Source organism: Erinaceus europaeus, chromosome 16, assembly GCF_950295315.1.
Source record: "Erinaceus europaeus chromosome 16, mEriEur2.1, whole genome shotgun sequence".
Taxonomy (NCBI): Eukaryota; Metazoa; Chordata; class Mammalia; order Eulipotyphla; family Erinaceidae; genus Erinaceus; species Erinaceus europaeus.
The window spans coordinates 70160019-70183342 of record NC_080177.1 but is presented as its reverse complement, the minus strand read 5'-3'; the positions used below and the strand labels follow the sequence as shown (position 1 = coordinate 70183342).

Here is a 23324-nt window from a genome sequence, read left to right as displayed (position 1 = left end):
TGAAGTGAAAATATAATAGGCACAGATAATAGGAATTTGTAGGGGATGCAACTTAACCGAAACAAAATCTGTTTCATTGCATTGATGTCCAGAAGGTACCTTCAAGTGTTCTTTGCTGCTGGGGGTTCCTTGGTGCTAGTTTGAAGGGAAGAACAGAAATACCAAGTGCAAAGGCCCTGCAGGATTCAGGGGGTTTTTGTAGACATAAGTACTACTGTGGGCACCAACCAGTACAAACTCTTCTTTGGGGCTGGAACCAGACTACAAGTCTTTCCAAGTGAGTACTAGAAACTACAGACCAATTCTGAAAAGGGATGTTCTGCAAACAGCCAGCTTGCTTTGGTATATTCTTATCATAAGACAGGTCACACTTCAAAACCTTCCTGGGCTCTTGTGCCTCTTGCTGCCAGGGTGCATGTGCCCCCAGGGCCCATTTCTCACAGGCAAAACTCTTCCTGAACCAAATCAGCTGGAGTAATGTGCGAATATCTGACTAGAATCTTATCAGCAGTAAAAATAAGACACTAGAGAATCAGGTGCAGCATGACTCCAAACAAAAGGTCTGTTTCTCTCTCTTTTGCATTTTTATTTAAAGCAGCCTGGCAAGGGAAGCAAGTTCAACTTCTCTGGTTTGAAACTGTTTATGAGTTATGCTTTCTTTTATGAGGGAGACTGAGATTGACTTCGGATGCTTAGTCATTCGATTTCGTCATCTGGGTCTGGAATCGGTAATGGGCAGGGGAATCAAATGTAATTAAATGAGCAAATAATCTTCACTAGTCAATATTCCTCCATTGTTTTATGTGCTTTGCTCTGGACTTTTTTTCTAGGATTTATCTCTAATAGGCTCCCCAGAAGGACAGTGAAGGTTTTTGTAAAGGTTTTTGTGTCAGTGCGAATAGCAACTATCAGTTGATCTGGGGCTCTGGGACCAAGCTAATTATCAAGCCAGGTAAGTCTCAGAAATGTGGCTGAAAGACAGAGACACCATCGGTTGAATAATGCACGAGGCAGAGAATGCAAATTATATATTTTTAAGACCAATCCAACCTGCTGGAGACAATGCTTTCAACCCAAAAGGGGTTTTCTCTCTCCCCGAGACAAGCAGTGTCAGCCACCAGCAGTCCTGTTTGCTCTGGCTGCTTCCAAAATGAATAATGCTTCACTGGCCCTAGTAGAGAGCAGAGCTGGGTTGTTGGGGACTGTCTAATTCCCTATGAGATGGTTAAAAACTTTTCCCTAGGATAGGAACAGCCTCGTTCCTTTAAAGAACAAGTCCAGGGAAAGAGGCAAGTGTCACAGTCAAAGGCCAGTGGGTAGAAAGTGTAGTTTCTGTAGCTTTTCTCCCATCCTTGCCTCTGGCTGCTGTCCTCTGTGGGAAGGAAAAGGCTTCAAAGCCTTCTCACAGGTGAGCCCCGTAGGGTTTCAGGCCTTAGCACAAGCCTGACAAGGATGTAAGTTAAAAGACAGCATCAGAGAATGCCAGGAGAACTTGGAACACAAAGGGAGAACTGGCAAGACAGTTTTTTTTTTTTTAAGTGGGTCTGTGTCTCCCCAGCCTAGAAAGACTAAACTGTCCTCAGCATGAACCATTCCCGAGGGTTATTGTAAAGCTCCGCAGGGCTGTGTGAACTATGGGGGTGGGAACAAGCTCATCTTTGGATCTGGCACTCAGCTGTCTGTCAAGCCAAGTACGTGAGTAGTGGGGGTCTGCCCAGGTTCAGTGGGAAGTTACAGCCACTTCAGTGAAAAGGAGAGCTGATGGTTGACTTAATACCCCTGTGGTCAGCCCTTATCTGTGCACTGTTACAACAAGTTCTCAGAATTTCCCATTCTCCTGTAAGGCACCCCATAATATTATCTAATGCTAAGATAAGTCCCCAGGAGGAAAAGCTACAGTGGGAAAATTGTTCTCATCTCAATGCCACAGGCTCTTTCTGCTCTGTGAATCCTATTTTGGGGCCGTTTATCAGCTCTAGTTATACCTTTGCTGTGTAACTACAACCCTTGATCACCTGTCTGTTCAGTCTATCAGTTTGTCCAAGCAACTAACCATATCTCTTTTTTCTGACAAAAAAAAAAAAATAGATTCTAAACCTATACTAGTGATTTCAACAGGGTCAGACAAACAGATCTATGGTGAGGGAGGACAAAGAGGAGGTTTAGGGCAGGTTAGCCCAGGATTAAAACTGTGATGCATGTGACCTTCCCTGAAATTCTTACCTTTTGCATGCCCTTTCTTGCTTCTCCAAGACTTGTACTTTTAGTTTATTCTGATTACCTGTGAGACACTCCTTTGGCAAGGAGTTAGAGATAAAATCACTTCTGAACTCTTTCTCTTCAAATCTAAAGTATCAGCAAGTTACAGTCAAGTTGGAGAAAAAGAATAAGTCTCTTTCTCCAGGCTTAAAAGTTCTAGTACTATGGGGAGGGGGGACATCTCGTAGACATGTGCTACCATGCACAAGGACCCCAGTTCAAGACCCCAGTCCCCATCTGCAAGAGAGAAGGTTCATAAACAGTGGAGCAATGCTATAGGGTTTTTTTTCTTCTCTGTATGTGTCTCTCTCACACTCTATTTTTCTCTGTTTTTCACTCTCTGTCAAAAAGAAAGGGTTTCCAATAAAGGTGGAGCCAAGCTGACACCAAGCCCTAGAAATAACCTTGGTGGGGAAAAAAAAATCCAACCTGTGTGGTCTTTCAAGAGGATGTTCCTCTTCTTTCTTGCTTGATGCACCTAAAGCCTAGCCAATGCTCAGTTCTTCGCCAGTCAGAACTTCTATGATCTTTTTTTTTTGCTTTTGTTTTTTAAATTTAAGAAAGGAGACATTAACAAAACCATAGGATAAGAGGGGTACAGTTCCACAAAATTCCCACCACCCGATCTCCATATCCCATCCCCCCTCCCCTGATAGCTTTCCCATTCTCTATCCCTCTGGGAGTATGGACCCAGGGTCGTTGTGGGTTGCAGAAGGTAGAAGGTCTGGCTTCTGTAATTGCTTCCCCGCTGAACATGGGCGTTGACTGGTCAATCCATACTCCCAGCCTGCCTCTCTCTTTCCCTAGTGGGGTGGGTCTCTGGGGAAGCGGAGCTCTAGTACACATTGGTGGGGTCATTTGTCCAGGGAAGTCTGGTCGGCATACGCTGGCATCTGCAACCTGGTGGCTGAAAAGAGAGTTAACATACAAAGCCAAACAAGTTGTTGAACAACCATGGAGCTAAAGACTGGAATAGTGCAGATGAAGTGTTGGGAGTTATTCCCTGCAGGCTCTTGTGTACTTCTGCTTTCAGGTATATATTTTTCCCTAGTTTATGGGCACATGTGAACCTATGCTCTATCTCAGGGGACCTAGACTATATCTAGGTTTGGAGATTTTATTAGGGAGTGGACCACCTGGAATGGAATTAGAGAATACTATGAAAGGAAAGGTCTCACCCGAGTGATGAAGCTGAAGGGTTGTCATTCCACACCTGAAGTCTCTGGACACAGTCTGAAGTGAAGCATGCTGGGGTGACACTCCTTGCGTTGATTGGGTTGTGATCTGTGGATGCAATATTATTTGATTTGAATTGAGAGAAGCATGCAGGAAAGTGGGCCCCACCCTAAGGTTCCTGGACTGAGGGAAATATAGGCTCTATAGTGGAAATGTGAGGTTCTTGCTGTCTTAGGGTTCAAGAAGACAATGGATAGTTATTGTTACCGTCACATTGTTTGGTGATAGGGTTAACTTTGAAAAGTCCTTTTGTTAGGGTTTGGGGTATAATACCCAGCATCTTGTATATAGCTGTGCTCCTGGTTGCTTCTGTTCTCCCTGGTCTAGGCTTTTGAGAGAGTCAACATATCAAAGACAGCCTATGTATTAAAAACTTTCATGCTCTTATTTTTGCTGATTACATATTAGAAAATGTTTCAGACTTCAGTTTATTTCAAGCCTAGAATTTCTTATGATGGGTGATGGTGCATCATAACTCACTCCCTACCCTTTCCTCTCTGAAGCATCCTATGAAACTATGTGAGAACTTCCTTCCTTGGGAAAAGATAGAACTGTTTGCCATTGTTACTCTTCCCTTGTGAAATATTTTCTTAAGCTACCACATTAGGCACTGTTTCCACAGTGAGAAAACTTGGAAATTACACCGGTAAGAGGGGACAGGACACGGGACTTAGGCAGAGTCTGGGGTGTGTGTTCAGATAGTGCAGCATCTGGGAAACAATTCTGCAGACACAGGAACATGTCAGCTTTACAGCACCATGTCTGAGACTTAGCTCACACAGATGAGAGTGAAAGTTGTCAATAAATGACCTGATTTTGCTTTGGTAGATGTAAAAAAAATTTTAGAAGCCCCTAAATTTGGTCTCTGAACATAAAAATAGCTTGCTTTATTTAGCAAAACCAAAAAATCTTTTTTTTATATATCATAAAAGGCCAATTCCAGAGATAAGAAAAAATAGTCAGAGTATGCAATGCCCCCATCTCCACCATGTCATGTGAGTCTTACTAGAGGTTTCAGCAAAGGCAGGAAATGCTGTGGGAATAATGTCAAATGGGTCTTTGGAACTGGAACCCAGCTGGTGGTAAAACCTAGTAAGTGACCATGGTCTGTAAAGCTATGATCAAATCGGTAAATCCTGTGAAGCTAGCAGTGATGAATCTAACATGTAAACAAGTGTACCTTTTGAAAAATTATTTTAAGGGGTGGGGGGTAGATAGCATAATGGTTATGCAAAGAAATTCTCATACCTGTGGCTCCAAAGTCCCAGGTTGAATCCTCTGCACAGACATGAATCAGAGCTGAGCAGTGCTCTAGTAAATATATATATTGCAAATGCATGAAACATTCATGATGGCTGAGACAGAAGCAATGACATTAAACCAATGCAAAATAGGACCATCCCAAATTGTCTTTCACACTGTTTAACTCAGCTCTTCTCCTTCCAAGGGAGAAAGGCCCTGAAATAGTCACAGTCTCGGTATCTCTTTAATTTTATTCTGCAGTGATTTGTGTGTGTTTACTATGATTTTGCCCACAGAGCTTGTCTTCTGTTCTATTAGAAATGAGAATATATCTTATTTGAAATGCTACTCATATACCTAGGGTATCTTCTTTGTCTCTCATGCCTGCAAATGTTGTTATTTTAGAAGATCTGATAGAAAGCCCAGGCATTCTCCCCTTTTGACAAATGTCCATATCTGGTCCTATCCATGTCTAATTTTACTAAAAAGTGTAGCTTTTACTATTCAAATGAAATAGGAGGAGGAAAACAATTCAGAGGTAAACTAGTGATCCCAGATGGCTTTATAAACACTTGCAAAGAAATTCAGAGCGAAAGATGGCAGGCATGATGACAAGCTTGTTTTCTTTTGTTTAATGATCAGTTCCTCCATGAGGAATAAAAACTTTTTAAACAGTTTTCAGTGGGAATGAGGGAAACCAGGAACTCAGGAGCTCAGTATTCTTGGGGGGATGTGTGGGTGTCTGCTCCTCCGACTGTTTGAAGAACCACAGAGCCAACACAGTGTCAGTCAAACATTAATATAAGAGGCAGGTGTTATCGAGTTGGTTCCCTGGGTTATTGATCTCTTCAGTCAGTGAGGAATAATTGAAACTATGAGTCAGTGAAATAGCTCACTTCAATCGTGCACTGCTTTGCCTAGTTCAAGCCCGGCCCCCACTACACTAAAGGAAGCTTTGGTGCTGTGGTCCCTTTCTTTCTGTCTTGCTCCGCCTCTGTCTAGAAGCAAATAAATAGTAACAAACTATAGAAATGATCCCTGAAAGTATAGTCTTAAATAAATAGTAAAGTGACTGAAAATATGACCCAACCAACCAAAAAGAAATGCCAAACTACAATAATGTGGTTTGGGGTGGTTGGGCCTGCAGGGCAGGCCCAAAAGTGAGGAGACAAATGGGGAGACTTCATGAATATGCCAGCAAACGTGAGCATCACATCAGTCCTCCTTGGTGTGCAATCGAGAGCACTTGTGGAGGAGATGCTGGGTGCTTCTTTTTCTCTTTTCTTTTTTTCAGTCATCACTGAGAACCACCACTGCCCCTCCCCCCGCCCCAGACTGACTTTTTCAGGCAAAGAGACAGAGAGAAAGACACCACAGCCTCAAAACCCCCTCAGTACAGCAGGGTCCTGGTTCAACCCTGGAAAACCAAGTGAGCTATCTCACCAGCCCTGTGGTTTGTTTCCTTAGGACACAAAAGAAGACTCAGTCAGAAATGGTGGGAAAGACACTGGGCTGCCAGCTATTGCTGGTATAAGTTGAGGTCCCAGGACAGTGAAAGAAGACCATTACCTGAAAGACTGAGAAACTTTTGGATAATAATAATAATCAGTATTCCCAGTCCCCCCAGCTAGGACAAGGCTGTGTCAAGTACAGAAGACCTGTGCTTGGCTGAAGGTTAGATTAGCACCATGGTTTGAGGGCTAGAACAGAGCAGAAGATGAGGTGAGGGCACTATAACGCAGCAAGTACAGACATGACCCCTTCCTTCCCCCATCCATCTCTGGGCTCCAAAAGGTTAATATGTAGCCCAGTAGCTGTCTTCCTGCCCAGCCTTTCTTCCTTTCTTTTTACCTGCAGTCACAGAATTATGTTAGATGCCACAAAGGAGTGTGTTGAATTGTTTGCCTTTATAATTCCCTCTCGGTGTCAAATGAGGTTATCCAATTTTCTCTCCCCACATTCGCAATAAGCAGCATAAAATTCGAACAAAACAGCCAGGAGACACAGAGCAAGATGACTGGACAGATAACGGGAACGTTTCATTATAGTAGGGAAGCCAGCGTGGGAGTCTTCAGGTCACAGAAAGCTGAAATGTCCATCAAGAGACAGATAGCTTTCCTGAAAACAGTCCTAGGGGGTTTGTGTTGTGGCCCCAATCACAGTGTGGACAGAGTTCTTACAAATTTATCTTTGGAAAAGGAACTCGGCTTCATGTTCTCCCCAGTAAGTACCACTCATGATTTTTCTGATATTGATTCTCATTCAGTTAAAAGTGGCTTTCACTTTGGGAAACTTTCTCAAGACTCTCAGACTTGTGGGTGGCCCATCCACAGCCTAAGCAAATACCAGCTTCTTCCTTCTAGAGCTGTGAGCACTGCTGCCAGCCTAGTACTGCTTGGATGCTGATTCTCACTTCCATTGTGTATGTAAAATGAAGAGCGAGAATTCATGAAACTCTGCTTAGTCTGCCTTCAAGTTCCCTCTGCTGGCCCACCCTCTCCTGTTTGTTACCTGGGTGGAGAGTGGCGGGGGGGGGGGGGGGGGTGGTCGGGGTCGCTTCACACAGACATGTTTTTAAATCCAGTGTGATTACTGGTTTGGAAAGTGACTCCAGTACCTATGGATCCTCTCTTGCTTTCTTTATAAAAGACCCACTTTCTTGTGTTTGGCTTCTGCTAAGCTTCCTGTCTCTGCTGCTTCCCATCTTCTCATTCCCCTTCGTCCGGGGATGGGCAGGAGATGGGTCTTTTAAGAGCAGCTTCAGTGCCAGAGGCAACAAAGATGGGCCGTCAGCCAAGAGCAAAACCTTGTGGTGAACCCTCCCCACTGTGCCATACTCCAAATCCTTTACTTCAGTTAGAAACAGTAGCCCCTTCTTTTTAGTTCTAACACAACAAAGAGCTTGTTATGAGGCCAGAGACGGGTGTGTTTCCCTTGGAATATCGTCACCCTAAGCTGGAGGTTTGTGGGCAGTACAGAAATGCTCAGTTCTGAGCATGGAAGCCCTCATCATCAGAGTGGACAATCAGAGGAACAGTGTCTTAAGTAGACACAGTTTGTAAGGAACCCAGAAGAAGGAGGCAAATACTTGCAGAGGGAAAAAAAGAACTGTAGAGGAGATTTCTGGATAAGATTTGTGGTAAATGAGAAGGCTAGCAAAGGAACTATCCAGGGACAGACACATCAGGGTTTTGTCAGGGAGGCAATCACTGTGAGAATACAGGAAACTGGCAAGTTGTCTTTGGAAAAGGCACGAGACTTTCTGTGGTTGCAAGTGTCCTCAGCTTCCTTATTTTGTTCAGCAAGGACTTCTTGCCCCATGTGATTTTTCTCAGCGTTTCCAGGAATGTGTCAGCCCCCAAGCAAGGTCTGTTGGGAGCTGAGGAGTTGGTACTGAGCAGTTCAAACACCACCCAGACAGTCATGGACAAGTTCATGGGCCTGACCCTGACTTGCCTCCCACTGTTCCTGACCACATATCCTGAACAAATGCACCTCCACCCCGACCCCAGGACCTAGCACTAGGACAGAGAAGCTAAGATTCTTTAGCCTGGGATCCTAAGAGGGCTTGTCTAAGATCCAAGATATCATGAGTTACTAGCTAGTGGTGTGGTCATTATTTTTACTATTTATTTCCAGAGCACTACTTAGTTCTGGCTTATGATGATGATGTGGGAGATTGAACCTGGGACCTCAGAGCATTAGACATGAAAGTCTTTTGCACAACCGTTACGCTGTCTCTCTCACCTTGATGTGGTCAATTTTAACTTGTCAAAGTGACGTACAAAAAAAATGCCTCCTTGTAGGAGGCCAGGGTGTGGCCCAGTGTTTGTTAATGCTTTGCATGTCTGAAGCCCTGATTTCTGTCCCCAGCAGCCCCCCTAGAAGTTCTCAATTATAAAAAAGCAACTCAAATTACTGAGAAGGGCAACATTCACCTTCACCTTCTTCCTTCAGTCTTTTTCCTTCCCCTCCGAAGGTGAACACTGAGACTGGGTGGACGTGTTGATGGGCTATGATGAGCTCCTATTTGAAGTATGTGGACATAAGACCTATTTTTGGAGAGGGAATCTCAATATATATATATATATATATATATATATATATATATATATATATATTCAGTGCAGTTTGCAGGTTTTCAAGTAGCTACAAGGAATAGTTGCTTGAATGTAAGGACTGTTGACAAAGAAGGGTCACCTTCCCAGGAGCTGTTAAAAGTGAGATAGGTATTTGGTGGGGGAACACCTTTTCTGAAGGCAGGAAGGGAACCTCAGTGAGCTCTGAGTGACCTTTGGGGTCCTGACTGGTGACTGTCAGGCTCTGAAGGCTGGTGCTGTGTAGGTTGTCTCTGGCCCAACTCTGTTCTGCAGCCTGCCGTCTGGCCAGCACTATAATCTGTGCTCCTACCTGAACTGCTCCCTGAAGCAATTTGATTTCCTCAGTATCTGGAGATAGTTTTTGCAGAAAGGAAACACTGTGCATACTCGGGGGTCGGGAGTTACCAACTCACTTTTGGGAAAGGCACCAAACTCTCCATCACACCAAGTAAGTTCTTTCTGGCTAATTATTCTTCCCAAGAAGCTTGTCTTCTATCATGCAGAAGCTGTCAAAACACAGGTGGTGTTTTCTTTGCTTGGTTTGTGTTGGGTGGTTCGTGATACCAGTTGGAAAACAAGGTTATTAATGGATATATTCCCTGGGGCATTGTACTTGGCTTTTAGTATCTGTGCTGTTGCTCTCTGGGAAAATATGTGAACTTACACCAGAAGGAAGGTCCAGGGAGTGTTCAGGGAGAAAATCAGGAATTGAATAGAAATAGTCAAAAGAAAAACAAACAGAGGCAGAGTCCCAGGAGATGGAGCAGCGCCATGTTGAGTGAATTTCCCAGGCACTGCTCCTGCCAAAGTCCCTCCTTTCAAGGAAAATTGTGGCAAATAGAATTGGGCTGGGAAGTTGCTGGTTCTTAGTATTCACTCCACACTCCAGCCTAATTACAAGGAGGTTGTTTTGGCCATGGGCAGTCATTTCAGGTTTTGTTTCCCTGCTCGCCTTCCCCACCTCCACCTGTCTTCTTAGAGGTCCCAGTCAAGGTTATTGCAATGGCACTGAACACTGTGTAACAACAACGCAGACAAATTAACCTTTGGGGATGGGACCACACTCACTGTGAAACCAAGTAAGGTGTGTGTGTGTGTGTGTGTGTGTGTGTGTGTGTGTGTGTGTGTGTGTGTGTGTGTCTGGCTGGGCCTTCAGGAGCAATCAATCAAAATCAGTAGTTTGAAAAATACTTTAATCCTTTGCATCTGCCTGGGCTCTTTATTAATGTTCTTTCCCCAGGCTAGAGAGAGTTGGTTCCCTTCTCTGCTTTAGAATGAGACTTGAGTTCATACACAAGCATGTACACAACCACACACACACACACTCACACTCACATATATGCACATACTTAAGCATCCTCTTGCTCTAGTTCATGAGGGTTTGTTGTTGTATTCTTAGAAAAACTTTCAAAGAAATAGAGACAGAAGCACTAAGTAAGTGAGAGCCCCCTCACCCCACCCCACCCCACCAGGACCAACAGGAAGGACTTCAAGGGGACCCCAGGCCCTGCCACCCTGCCAGTCATGCTTGCAGGCTGCCTGGTCCCAGAGGATATGCTTTGACTGCATCTGATGACTGACAGCGGGCAATTCCTCTGCTTCTCTCTGTAACCAGCTGCAGCATTTAACAACTCAAACAGCCAGAGAATCCTTTCCTCCATCAGATCTTGACACCACCCCCACTAACAAACACCCTACAGTGATTAAAACCTCTTCAAAGAGCCACTAGGACTTTGGGCACCTAGAGAAACATGAGACACAGAGCTGCTCTACTCCTGTAACTCCTCTGAGACACCACGCGTCACCTCCAGACATTCTGAAGCCCAGTGATCAACGTTGGGCAGTAAGTTAGGCAACATACCCTGAGATTTAGAGACAGAATAATCTCAGGTCAAGTCCTGGGTCCACTACTTTGCCAGCTATGTGACACTGGGTAAATTACTTGGTCTCTCTGAGCCTCAGTTTCCCCCAAACATAAGAGGATAAAAAAAATGATGTATATAAGTAGATTACACTAGCCTTGTTAAGTTATGGTGAAAGACATCAAATGAAATAATACAGCTAAAGTATTCATAGGAGTGCCCAAAACACTGAAAGAGCTCATTAAACCCTAGCTATTAATAATAATGATAAACATCCTCTCCGACCAGGAGCAGAGCTTTTTGCCTCGCCCCTCAGGCTCTCCTGTCAAGGTCCTGTCATGCATCAGGAGCAGCGCTGGCATGGGGGGAGGGGAGGGTGTCAGCCTGTGCTAGGAGATGCTTCACCTGGGATTTGAAAGTGTCTGCATGGAAGCAGAAAGAATCCTGGCTAATTTAAATACAAAACCATCCTAGCGTCAGAGGCAGGAGAGGTTTCTGTGTGGCTGGAGCTCAGAGGCTACACTCACACACCTTTCAGGCTGCAGGGCTCCAGTATTTGGGAGTGTGCTGAGCAGCTGAAACCTTACATCCCCTGTCCCCACACTGACCCTAGCAGAACTTCTACCAAAGTGCCCCAAGCCCCTTCCAAGAGAGACAGGACAGAGAGAAAATGGGGTTGGGTGCTTCACAAGGAATCACAACTGGTCCACAAATGGCAGCTGCTTGGATGGCTCAGTCCAGGGCGGGGAGGGAGATGGGACTGCAGGCTGCAGAGGCAGGAGGTACATTTACAACTCAAGAGTCTGCCAGCAAGGTGAGGCTAGAACCCTGGCTCTAATTCTGGGGGGAAATGCATTCAACACCTTTCTGTTCTCCTGTTCTGCCAGGGTCCAGATCACAGCGCAGGGCTAATACTGTGAAAAGAGAGTTCAGTTAGTGCTAAAAACCTTCCTAATAGGTTTTTGAATAGTGAAAATGAGCTGTCAGGAGTGGCTGCCTTAGTGCTTCCTCTAGAGGGTTTTTGAAAGGAGATAGACACATTACTTAGGGCAAGGGACATACAGGCCTGCCTCCAGGCAGGAGGAAAAATAAGAGAACTTTGTTGCCCAGAGGCCCCCCAGCCACTCTGTGAAAAAAATTGGGGTTCATGAACACAGAACTGCCTCTTTCCGGTGAGACCCGGGTGAGACCTGAGTTGCTGAGCTTAAAACCTTTGCTTGGTGAGTCCCAAATTTCCTTAGTCCCCAGGACTAAGCAGGACACACAGGCTGGGTGTCCCTCCTAGAACCAAAAGCACAAGTTGTGAATCCTGGGCCATTTGTGGTGCAGAGCTACATGGGGCTTGGGGAGGTAGGAGCTCTGGGAAGTAGAGCGTGAGGGCACTGTGGGAAACCTATAGTCAGAAACTGATCTTCAGTGGTGATTGTCCGTGCTGCCCTGTAAGTGACTAGGTGGGAGAGGACATGAGCCCAGAGCTCAGCATGGAGGGAGGGTGGCCTGCAGGGGCTTGAGCCCTGGGTCCAAGTGAACTCAGGATCTGGAAGGAGCAGGAGGAGGGTGGCATCACTGAGAGAAACAGAGCCAGAACCCAGGTTTCAGCAGTAAGGAAAAGAGCCTGAGGACAAAGAGGAGTGGGAAGGACGGACGGCTCACTGAGAGAGGAGGACACTGACCTGGGCAAGTAATGCTGAGGGGAAGGATTTGAGGTTTGCCACCTCCTCTGCAGAGCTGGTGGGGGAGAGGGAGGGGAAGAGCTGAGTTGGCAGGTTTTTGATGCTGAGATAATCAATGTGGGGGAAAGACAAGGCTTCTCCCTTGCCTTTGGAAAGGGAACAAGGCTGCTTGTCAAGCCAAGTAAGTGGCATCTTATTTGAATTGTGCACTGACTACAATGATCTCTAAGAGAAAAGCCTATCATCCACGGGTCAGAAAGACATGAAAGGGTCTCTGAACAGACCAGTGCTGGACCCTTCTTCATCCTCCTGACCAGTGAAGAAGCTCTGGGAGGTATGGAAAGGGAAACCCCCACAGGAGCTCACTGATAGCCCAGCCTTGGGGTCCATCTCCCTGTACAGTTCTCTGTGAGTAAAGCCATGTGGTGGCAGGTTTTCCTCAGAGGGAGATTACAGTCAAATCATCCCCGTTGTGTTGAGGTAACTGGAGGCCAGTGGTTGATAGTTTCAGCAGGAACAGAATGCAGGGCCCCCAGGACTGTTTTTCCAACATTCTTCTGAATTGAAAGCATCAGACCATTTAAATGACAGGGTGGGCATAGTAACCAGCTGAAATCTGAGCTCTGCTGGTGCTGAGGGTCAGGTCTAGATTAACTCCTACACACCATGACTTTTTTAATCATTGTGGAACCCACATCCAGGGCCTAGGCTTCGCCAGTACCATCCTTGCTCCTTACTCTCTGACTCTTCAGTGCAGGCCATGTAGCTCTTAGCAAGATTTCATCCTTGGTGCCAAGAGGAAAGAAAAATTATAAGGAAAGTAGGAGGAAGCTTCTATCTCATTTTACCTCATTTTGCAGCAAGATTGTTTCCCCATGAGCACTTTGTCTTCATTTAGCAGCTGTCTTCTCTGAGGAAGCCATTTTGTTGAAGTGTTTGTCACAGTGTGACAACTGACGTCTGGGGGAGATTGATTTTTGGAGCAGGGACCCAGGTTGTGGTCACTCTAGGTAAGCCTGATTCCCTGGAGCCTCCCCCTCCCTTAATTTTAACTCCTGGGTGGCAGCTACTTCTAGCTGAGACCTGAGGAATGTATTTGAAAGGAAGCCATTCCCCTACACACACCCCCAACAGCAATACCTGAGAGATCAGTTCTGTGTTATGTAGAAATGTTTGGGGATAAATAGAAATTCTCATTATTCACCATCAGTCGTGTGTGTGTGTGTGTGTGTGTGTGTGTGTGTGTAAGTATCTTATTCCCCTTTTAAGGAAAAAAAAAAGTTGCAGTAAGAAGTACAGGCATGATTCATACTGTGGTGAAGGCAAGTTCTGCTGTGGATTTGCTGAGGAGGGATTAGAAATGTGTTCAGGAAGATTGGATGTGTTTTTGACAGGATACGTAACACAGTGTGAATAATAACCAGGCAGGAAAACTTATCTTCGGCCAGGGAACTGAGTTATCTGTGAAACCCAGTAAGTATAAAAGTGTTTCCCTGGATTAAGCAATGTCTATGGATTAAGAGTTGACTAAGACCCAATTATTCACTATATGAAGACTGCTTAGAGAGGGTGAGTAAGCTTCAAATTGAAGGAGGACAAACATCTCCTTGGTTAGGATCCAGTATCTTGGTGCAAAATGGACTTTGTAAGGGAGTTTCCAAGACTTGCTCCCAGAATATATATGTGTGCTGGGATTAAGATGTGTGACTGATTAGTCTGGATATTGGCTAGGACCTCTAGCCCCTAAATTTGTGTAATAATCAGCAACAAGATTTCTAATTCCTTAACAAGCCCTCTAAGGCACTGTTATTCTCTCTGGCTATGAAGAGGTCAATTTCTAGGAGGAGTCATGTAAATAATCATCAGTGACCAAAATAATTGTGATTCGATTTTTCCAAAGTCTGAATTTTCCTTTTAAAAAAAAAGTCTTTATAGGGACTTGAGACACCTCTCTATATGAAACTTTAGGCCAAATAATCACACCATAGAGCTTTATGGACCAGAGAAAACCCTTAAAACCATCCTTTCTGTCTTCAAACATGGAGAAACTGAGGTCCAGGGAAAATGCTGCTTATTACCCCAAAGCCTGTTAGTGACTAAGTGGGGATTTGAACTTAAGTCTTCAGCCTTCTGATCTTCCTCTATCACTGATGCTCCTGCCTGAAATTCAAAGCATTTGCATTTTGTATGCGCCTCCTTTATGGCAGGCTCAGTGCACAGGTCAAGAGCCCATTGAAGTTCAAACTCAATGTGATATTGTCCTCAAAGAATTTACATTCTGGGAGTAATTTCCACATGTTCCCTTGGATTTGATGACCCATGGTTTTATCTCTCTTGACCTGACCCTTTTATACCCTCCTTACTCTCTTACGAGAAGAAATAGTCTCTGAGCTCTGTGGGTTTTCTTAAAAGAAAAGATTGAATGTTTGTTCTGGCATCTAAAATTGAAGGGCACTTGTTTGACATACACACTGAAAGCACGTATTTAAGACTCAGAATTCTGTGATCCGGGAGGTGGTGCAGTGACTAAGGCATTGGACTCTCAAGCATGAGGTCCTGAGTTCAATCCCTGGCAGTACACGTACCAGAGTGATATCTGGTTCTTTCTCTCTCTCTCTCTCTCCTATCTTTCTCATTAATAAATAAATTAAATATTTTGTAAAAAATTCACAAGAGACAGAAGAAATGCCAATGCTTTAAAAAAAAAAAAAAGACTTGGAATTCTACAGTAGAAAACAGAAAGCAAAGGCTTCCTAAAAAGAATGACACTCTAAAGAAGGATTTACTTGGGGTTTGGGAACTCCAGATCAAATCTAGATTGATGCTGGTGACGGTTTAATTGATAAAGTAATCACTAACTCTTTATTCTGACAACCTGTTTTTTTTTTTATCTGGTTTCTGTTGTTGGGCATATCACAGTGTGTTTCTACTTCAGGCTGGCTAGTGACTTTTGGATCCGGGACCCAGTTAACTATTGTACCGGGTAGGCTACTACTACAATTAAGTATTATATACACTAGTTTAATAACCTATAAATTCACCATCCCTATGTGTCATTTATGGGTTTGGGGTAGGAGGCAAGAAGTGAAGAAATGAGACATTCTTGAAAGCAGTAAGAAGAGAATTGTTTGTTTAGTTTTATTAGTGATTTAATATTGACTTACAAAATTACAAGTTAATAGCGGTATAACTCTGCTCCATTCAAACCACCAGAGTTCTGTAACCCCATTCCTTCCAATGTAAGCTACAGTCGTTCTATTAAAGTTGCAGATGTGTTATTTCTACAGCTATCTGTCTGTATTTGTATATATTTGTCTACTTTCTTCCTATGGTCCCATCTTCTCTTCCTTCCCAAGTCACACACACACCTGTTACTACATTCAAATGTCCCTCCCTTTTTCCTCTTCTCTCTCTGGGTCCTGATGGAGTTGGAGTTCAGAGCCCTCTGGTCATCTTCCGCCATCATTTCTCCCCCACTGGACCAAAATTCTCTATGGGGTGCAGAAGGTGGGAGTTCTGGAGAAGAGAATTACTTTTTTAATATTTATTTATTTATTTATTTATTCTCTTTTGTTGCCCTTGTTTTTATTGTTGTAGTTATTATTATTGTTGTTGTTGTTGATGTCATTGTTGGATAGGACAGAGAGAAATGGAGAGAGATGGGGAAGACAGAGAGGGGGAAAGAAAGACAGACACCTGCAGACCTGCTTTCACGGCTTGTGAAACGAAACACTCCCCTGCAGATGGGAAGCCGGGGGTTCTAACCGGGATCCTTACCCCATCCTTGCACTTTTCGCCACCCACTGCACTACCACCTGACTCCCAGAAGAGAATTATTTATCAAAGAGAATGTGGAACCTTTATGCTAAGTTTGGAATAGGAATTCATTTAAAGGAGTAGAGAAAAAGTTAACCTAAAGAAATTTGTTGAGTAGTAACAGATCCCACAATGGAACTCCCATTTCTCATAGTTTTGCTGGAATTGGGGAGAGAGGCAGTTACAAAATTATTTTACTAAGATCTTCAACTAAATCTTGTCACTCAACTACATACATATCTAGTTTATTTCTACATAAGTCTCAAACACAAAGGGGCTTGTTTAAAGACATTTCAATGAAGTTCTATTTCTATAACTCCCTGATGCCCTTCCAATAAAGCATTCCTGTAACACCCTGCTTATCATTTCTACAAGCAAGAACAAGTCAGCCCCTTGCTCTCCAAAACTCTATTAAGTATTATAATTACACGGCTTAGACTGAAGTCACCTCTGTTCTGTTTCTCATAACTGTTCATTTGTTGAAATTTGTTTAAATCCAAGATGTGTGGGAGTCTAACTGTTGGCACAGCGGTTCCCTTTCTCTTGGAATTGTCAGCAAAATATTTTGCCTATAAATAATGTCTCATCCAGACTTGCCAATGACAGCCAACACTGTGGCCTCTTCTTTTCCCCCTTGCTAAAGAAAATATACAAGCAGAAAGCAAAGAAGCACCAACATTAGAGTTTTATTGTGGAGGCTGAGAGACAGGAAGGTGGATATTCCAGTACATCTTGGTATGCGATGTTTGTATTCTGACAACTAGGATACAGCAGTCTCCTTAAGGTGGACGTACAGAACCAGCTAGCTAGGTGGTGTGGGTCAAGCTGCCAGGCACAGCACAGACTCAGGGACGGGATCAGGGAAAGAAGCTTCCAGGTAAGCACTGGAACTCGAGGCAAAATAAGGGTTCTCTTTACAATCAAGTCCATCTGAGGAGAATTTTTTCGTTTATAGTCAGGAAAAGAAAAGGCAAAGAGCATTGACACACAGTGTATTTCAGATACTGCGTATCCAGAACATAGAAGACACAGAATGAACTCAAGCAGAAAACTAAAGAAAAGGAATCGATAAGAGCACTGAAGAAAATTAGTTGCCCTTTATCCCGCCTGTCTCTGATAATGAATGTGTTTCTCAGCTCATCCCTCATGTTGGTTCTTAAATTTTCTAGGGAAAAGGCAGAGAACTAGTGGGGCTGAGATAGTCTGTCTAGAACACCTCCATTTTGGGGAGTCCCAGGGGACTTTTTGTAATGATCGTAGGCATGGTGTACAACTTCAACAAATTATACTTTGGATCCGGAACTAGACTCAGTGTACAACCAAGTAAGTGCTAGCTGTCGACAGCAAATTCAACATACTATTCTATATTCATACTATAGTATTCATACACACACACATATATATATATATATCTGAATTTGTTTTGAGTTCTTTTGTTTCTGAGTTTTGGATTCTGAGTCATAATACTTCATTACTGCTTGTTCCTGTGTTTCTTGAGCAAACTGAAAATGTAGTTAACAAATTTCATGATTCAGTAAACATTCTGACACTGCCATCCATACTCCTGGGATGGCATCCCACATAAGGAAAATCCTCAGATTTAATTATTGCTTCTTTTACTAGTGGACAAAATTGCTTTTTGTTATACTGTAAGGTACCTGTGAATAGCCAAGATTTCAGAGAGGCTATATGATAAATTAAAATATGTTCTTTTAAAAGATGAAAGAAATCAGATAGTGTTGATAATAATCTAGTAACTATTTTTTGAACACTTACCATATAATAAGAAATATATAAATGCTTCTCATACTTTAATTTATATAACCTTCCTAAAAATTCTCTGGGATAGATATTATCCCCACTTTCTCAGATGAAAAAAAACTGTGTAAACTTAAGGGGGGAGGGAATGAAATAAAGGGGTTAAGACAATTGCCTGGGGCTTGTAACACTTCTTAGCAACCCACAAAGAGGTAGACTAGAACACCTATCCTCATAGCCCATTCCTTTGACCACAGCTGATGAGGTTTGTGTAGGAAGACATAGCACTGTGGCTATGATAACTATAAACTCAACTTTGGAGCAGGAACTACAGTAATCATAAGAGCAAGTAAGTAAGAAGGGGAAAGGTAGGATAATATTTTGTGTGTGTCATTTTGTGCTATTACCTGTTTTTGTTTTTTTTTTATAAAATGGAAACACTGACAAGACCATGGTTGGTACAAGTAGGAACAGTTGCAGCTGGGATGCGTAGTGGCCAGTAACTCAGTTCCAAAAGACGTTCTTGGTTTGCATTCAGGCCATAACCCTGCCACCTCTCTCACTCCCTCATTGCCTTTCCTCCCCCAGAGTGGGTCTCTATCCCAGACACACCTTCACAGTGAGAACTCTGTGGAGATACAGGCTTCATGGCAAACAACAATAATAGTAATAATAATAATGATAATAATAATAATAATAAATAGTTGATTTAAAGAACATTTAAATTCTAACTATCTGAAGTTCCTAAAAATGATAATGGGTGTCATTGGGCTGTATGAAGATGAAATACAATTATTTTCAAGTATTTGAAGAACTACTAAGTTAGGGAAGGGAATAATATAGAAGGCAAACTCTAAACCAGTGGGTCCAAGGAGCTGTGTCCCAGCCTCCTGTGGAACTTGTGGACAAGTACACCAGTCCTGTGGGGGGAAATTTGCCCTGTGAAGCACATTCTCGTCTTCTTTGGACACCTTTATGCTAGAACTTTAAGGCTCATTATCAGATGCTCTAGACAGGATTTCTGTCTCATCTGAGATACAGAACTGAATCATCTCTGGGCTCCTTTTCAACTCAAGCCTAGTGGATAAAAAGGCGCTTCTATTTTTATTATTTTGAATAGCCAAAGAAATAGGTCATCAAATTATGCATGAGCTAAAGGCTAGTTGGGATTTTTATACCGAGAAGATGATAAGTGATGATCTGCCAGTGCAGTAAATGGGAAAATAAAAGGAGCTGCCTGACAGAGGAAAAGCAGAGGAAGGAAAGGGGGTGCCTGACAAGGGTGGGGGGCAGAGGTTAAGTAAGGGAAATTGGGTGACTTTGCAGAGGACAGATCCAGTCTATGGAGGTTTCTCAAGTTCCACTTCGGAAAGAGATCCACACATAATGTCAATCCCAGTGAAGAGCCTTTTATACTAGGAAATAGGGCCAGGGAAGCAGTTTCTTCCAATTTAAACACTCTCAAAAGGACGGGTAATTGCTTTCTGAGGGGCGGGGCACTGGGGGAGGGGGAGCTATTGTTGCCACAGACCATTTGTCCCCTGAGAGGTAGCCTGAGAGCTGGCTGTCCATCTTAGCCTGCCACTTGCACACAACGAAGACGTAGAGCTACTTAAAGAGAACTGAGGTGAATCTCTAAGAAACTTTGGTGATTATCACTGGGGAAGTGAGGGTACTGAACTTCAGTGGTGGGAGTGGTATGAAAGTATACCTCTATTACCTTACAATCTTATAAATCACTAATTCAAAAAAGAGAGGGAAAAAACTTAAGAGAGGGAGAATGGAGGTGAATATCACAAACTGGCCCCTAGTACAAAGGATAGAGGAGATGGAGACCCCAGGGACTGGGTTCATGTAAGGGGGGGGGGGGGGACAGCAGGCTCAAGCTTGCAGAGCATGTACTTTGGGAGAACTCAGCTCACAGTACAGCCTGGTGAATCGTTTTGTTTTTGTTTTATTTTTTTTATTTTGGGTTTGGTATTGGTTTTGGTTTTCTGTTTGTTTATTTAGTACTCCAGGGAAACTCAGCTGTGAAAATAAATGAAAAGGAAAACAAATTTATTTCACCCTCTTTCTTAGAGAGACTAGGGCCAGGAAGGGGAAGGAAGGTCCAGCTAACAGCTAACCTAGAGTTCCTTTTAAACACCTGGGAACCAGAGGAGAAATGTGTGAGACACCTCAAAACCATTATTTTGATCCATACCAAACAATGGGGGTGAGGGGGGAAAATGGGCCTCAACTCAGAATGAGCCTGCCAAGTTACAGGACAGGTCACAAGACTTTTTTTTTCTTTCCTCCTTCTTGGGTCCTGTGAGTCTTGCTCATCTCTCTGTAATAGATGCTCCATCAACTACCCTAGTCTTTCCTTATCAAGAATGAATCCTGCATCAGACTCCACAAACTGTCCAAGAAATCTCACTCCTATCTTGGTACTAGCCTCACCAGTGGGTGGACTTAGAACAGCAAGAAGGAGCCTGGGTCTAAACTCTAGACAGAGGGAGATAATGTTGACCCAAAGTACATGGCAACCTCAGAGATGCTGAGGGAATCTTCTTAGGGGAAGAGGAGGAAGGCTCCCTGGGTGCTGTTACTGACGACTGGGGCCCCAACAGGGCGCATGCCTGTCTCCATTCTGACCTATGAAACATCTAAAGTGTCCCAGAGCTTATAGAATCTGCTGTTCTCAGGTTCTCTTGTGAGTTAAAAATGGTTAAATTGGCATATTGCACCCAAGTAAAAGACTGTGGGGTGGGTGGGTGGGTGGGTGGGGAGAATACAGGTCCATGAAAGATGATGAATGACATAGTGGGGGTTGTATTGTTAAATGAGAAACTGGGGAATGTTATGCATGTACAAACTATTGTATTTACTGTTGAATGTAAAACATTAATTCCCCAATAAAGAAATAAATTTTTTAAAAAATGGTTAAATGGTCAAATGGCACCCCTGTTTAAGGTTGTGGTTAAGAGCTTTTATTTTCACTCTTGGGCCAAACAGCCAGAGCAGAGACATAAGTAAATGTATGCATAGGCCAGACTCAGATCTATGCCTGCATATAAGCATTCTGGCTCTATGGAAGACACGGCTCTAGGAGAAAGGATCTTCCCAAACATCGCAACCCCTCCATATTGTAAAGGTCATAAGAAAGTGTTATGTCCTTCATTCCCTGTGACTTTTTGTTGGGCCTCAAATCACTGTGTGAGCAATGCTGCAGGGGGCAAACTGACTTTTGGAAAAGGGACCAGGCTGATAGTCAAGCCAAGTGAGTACTGAGGCTTAAGTCACAATTGTTTCCAACATTAACATGGGAATCTAGTCGTGGATTTTAAATTAAGTGTGCTGTGTTGGTCTAGAATTGCACAGAAGTGTTTGGGGTGGCTGGTCTGCGAATTTGTGCTCATACGTATGGATTCACCCTGTAGAAAGAATAGTGTTATCTTTATAGTGTCTGTCTTTTTTAAGTGAAGGAAACATTTCTTCTCTGATTGCCCCCATGACAAGAAGAGATGACAGAAAAGGGTCTTCCTCTCCTTTCAGAGTGGCTTAGTGATTTGAACATGGTCACAGTAGCAAGAAAAGGACCTACATTTTTTTTTAAGGTTCAATAAATGGCTGCTTATGCCGGACTGCAGCCTCTCTAACCATTATTCTGATTTACCTTCTCTGGCCTTCATCTTTCCCAATTAATACAACTGAAAAATGTGTGACTCTTATCTCCTGGTTCACAGGAGCTGTGTGTGTGAGGATTTTAAAAGAAAAAATGTAGCTCCAGAATAATAGCTAGATAGGAGATTGGTTGATTTTTGTTTTCCCAGTCTGGGGAGGGTGACGCTTATTGTTTCGTCTTTGATAACATTGTCTTATTAGAGAAAGGAATGCAGAGGGAGAGACACTTGAATTGCAAGGTAATATGATCAGTACATGAACATGTATAAAACAAACCATTGAGGTATTTGACTAAGAACCAAAAGGCATTGGGAACCAGCTCAATTCCTCACTAACTTCGTGGCCATGGGAAAACCCCCTCATGCTCTCTAAACTTTAGTTTATCTATAACATGGAGATTATGATTTCAGCTCTGCCTAAATCGGGGGATTTTATGACTCAAGTGAGATAATGTATGTGAAATCTCTTTGAAAAGTATCAGCAGTCCCATAATTCAAGGTTTTTAAAATGTCAGCCTATGAAAAATTCCCAGGAGGGTAATATTGAGTCCTTGTAGACTGTTGCTATGGCAAAGAGAGAGTTGAATTTAAATCTACTGTGAGCTTTTCTAATCTTGAAGAAGTAGGTAATCAAAATGGATGCCCAGGTCTGTCCCAGGAGACCATCAAACCTCCAAGAGGAATAAGTAAGGTGAACAACTTGCAGTAAATGGTTTCTGAGGTTCCCTGTATTCCAAAGAGTCAATGACTTTGAGACTTCTTACATTTGCCCAGATAAGTGTTTGGAGTGCTGAATTGGGTTTGAACCCAATGAAAGAACTCTGGGAGAATGACAGGCTTGAAGGAAGTACCCTTTGTTTTTGTGATGGAATGGGTCACTGTGGGGTCTACAAGTGCCAACAAGCTGGTTTTTGGGAAGGGGACTATGTTAAAGGTGAATCTTAGTAAGTATCGCCATAAATTCTGAATTGTTTTATTACTGAAGCGTATAATGAGCTTTTCTGGAAATCTCATTAGACTACCAAACATCCTTCTCCAGACTGAGTGGGGAGCAGAACACTCCCGCTTTTTCCCACCCCACCTACAAGAGTTTACTCTACTAGGTGGCAATTTGTGTTGTTTGCCAACTTAATAGTGAAGCAGAATGGAGGAAGTCTTCTCATTTCAGTAGCCAGCCCCATCAGAATAACTCACTGAGATGCTAACACCTTCTCTTCCAACCTAGATATCCGCAGCAACCCAGTACCACCATTCCTAATCACCCAGGCAGCAAGCCCAAAGTCACTTTGGAAGAATCATTTTTCTTTTCTAACAAAGAATATTTATGAATTTGATGGGGAATAATTCTGTCACCAAGAATGTATCTGGTTGAATTAGACCTAGCACTTCAGCAGGGAGGAGGCATGATCCAAGCATCCATGTGCATCATTTTGTGTGACTTGCAATCGGAATTTGATCTTTCAAGTTCTCCTTTTGCTCATAATGGAGGCAATGACTAATTCCTCCATGTTGGAACTCAGAACATGAGTTTCCATTGTTTATAACCATTTAAAGAGTATAATGAGTAGCAGTGTATGAGGTATTTGCTAGGCCTGGTTTCACTATGCCTACCAAGCAGGATACGCAATGACTTTTGGGAAGGGAATCACCATATCAGTAAGACCAAGTAAGTACCTGCTCATTACTGATTGTACTGCTCGTGCTTATCTTGCA

General features: G+C 43.2%; 1 protein-coding gene and 1 pseudogene across 1 annotated transcript in view; one reads left to right on the top strand and one right to left on the bottom strand.

Moving 5' to 3' along the window:
• Window positions 1-23324, top strand: part of LOC103125982 (T cell receptor alpha chain MC.7.G5-like) — a 578475-nt gene that overhangs the window by 530243 nt on the left and 24908 nt on the right. The gene's annotated exons all lie outside the window — the stretch shown is intronic.
• LOC132533552 (small nucleolar RNA U3) lies at window positions 5716-5791 on the bottom strand (annotated as a pseudogene).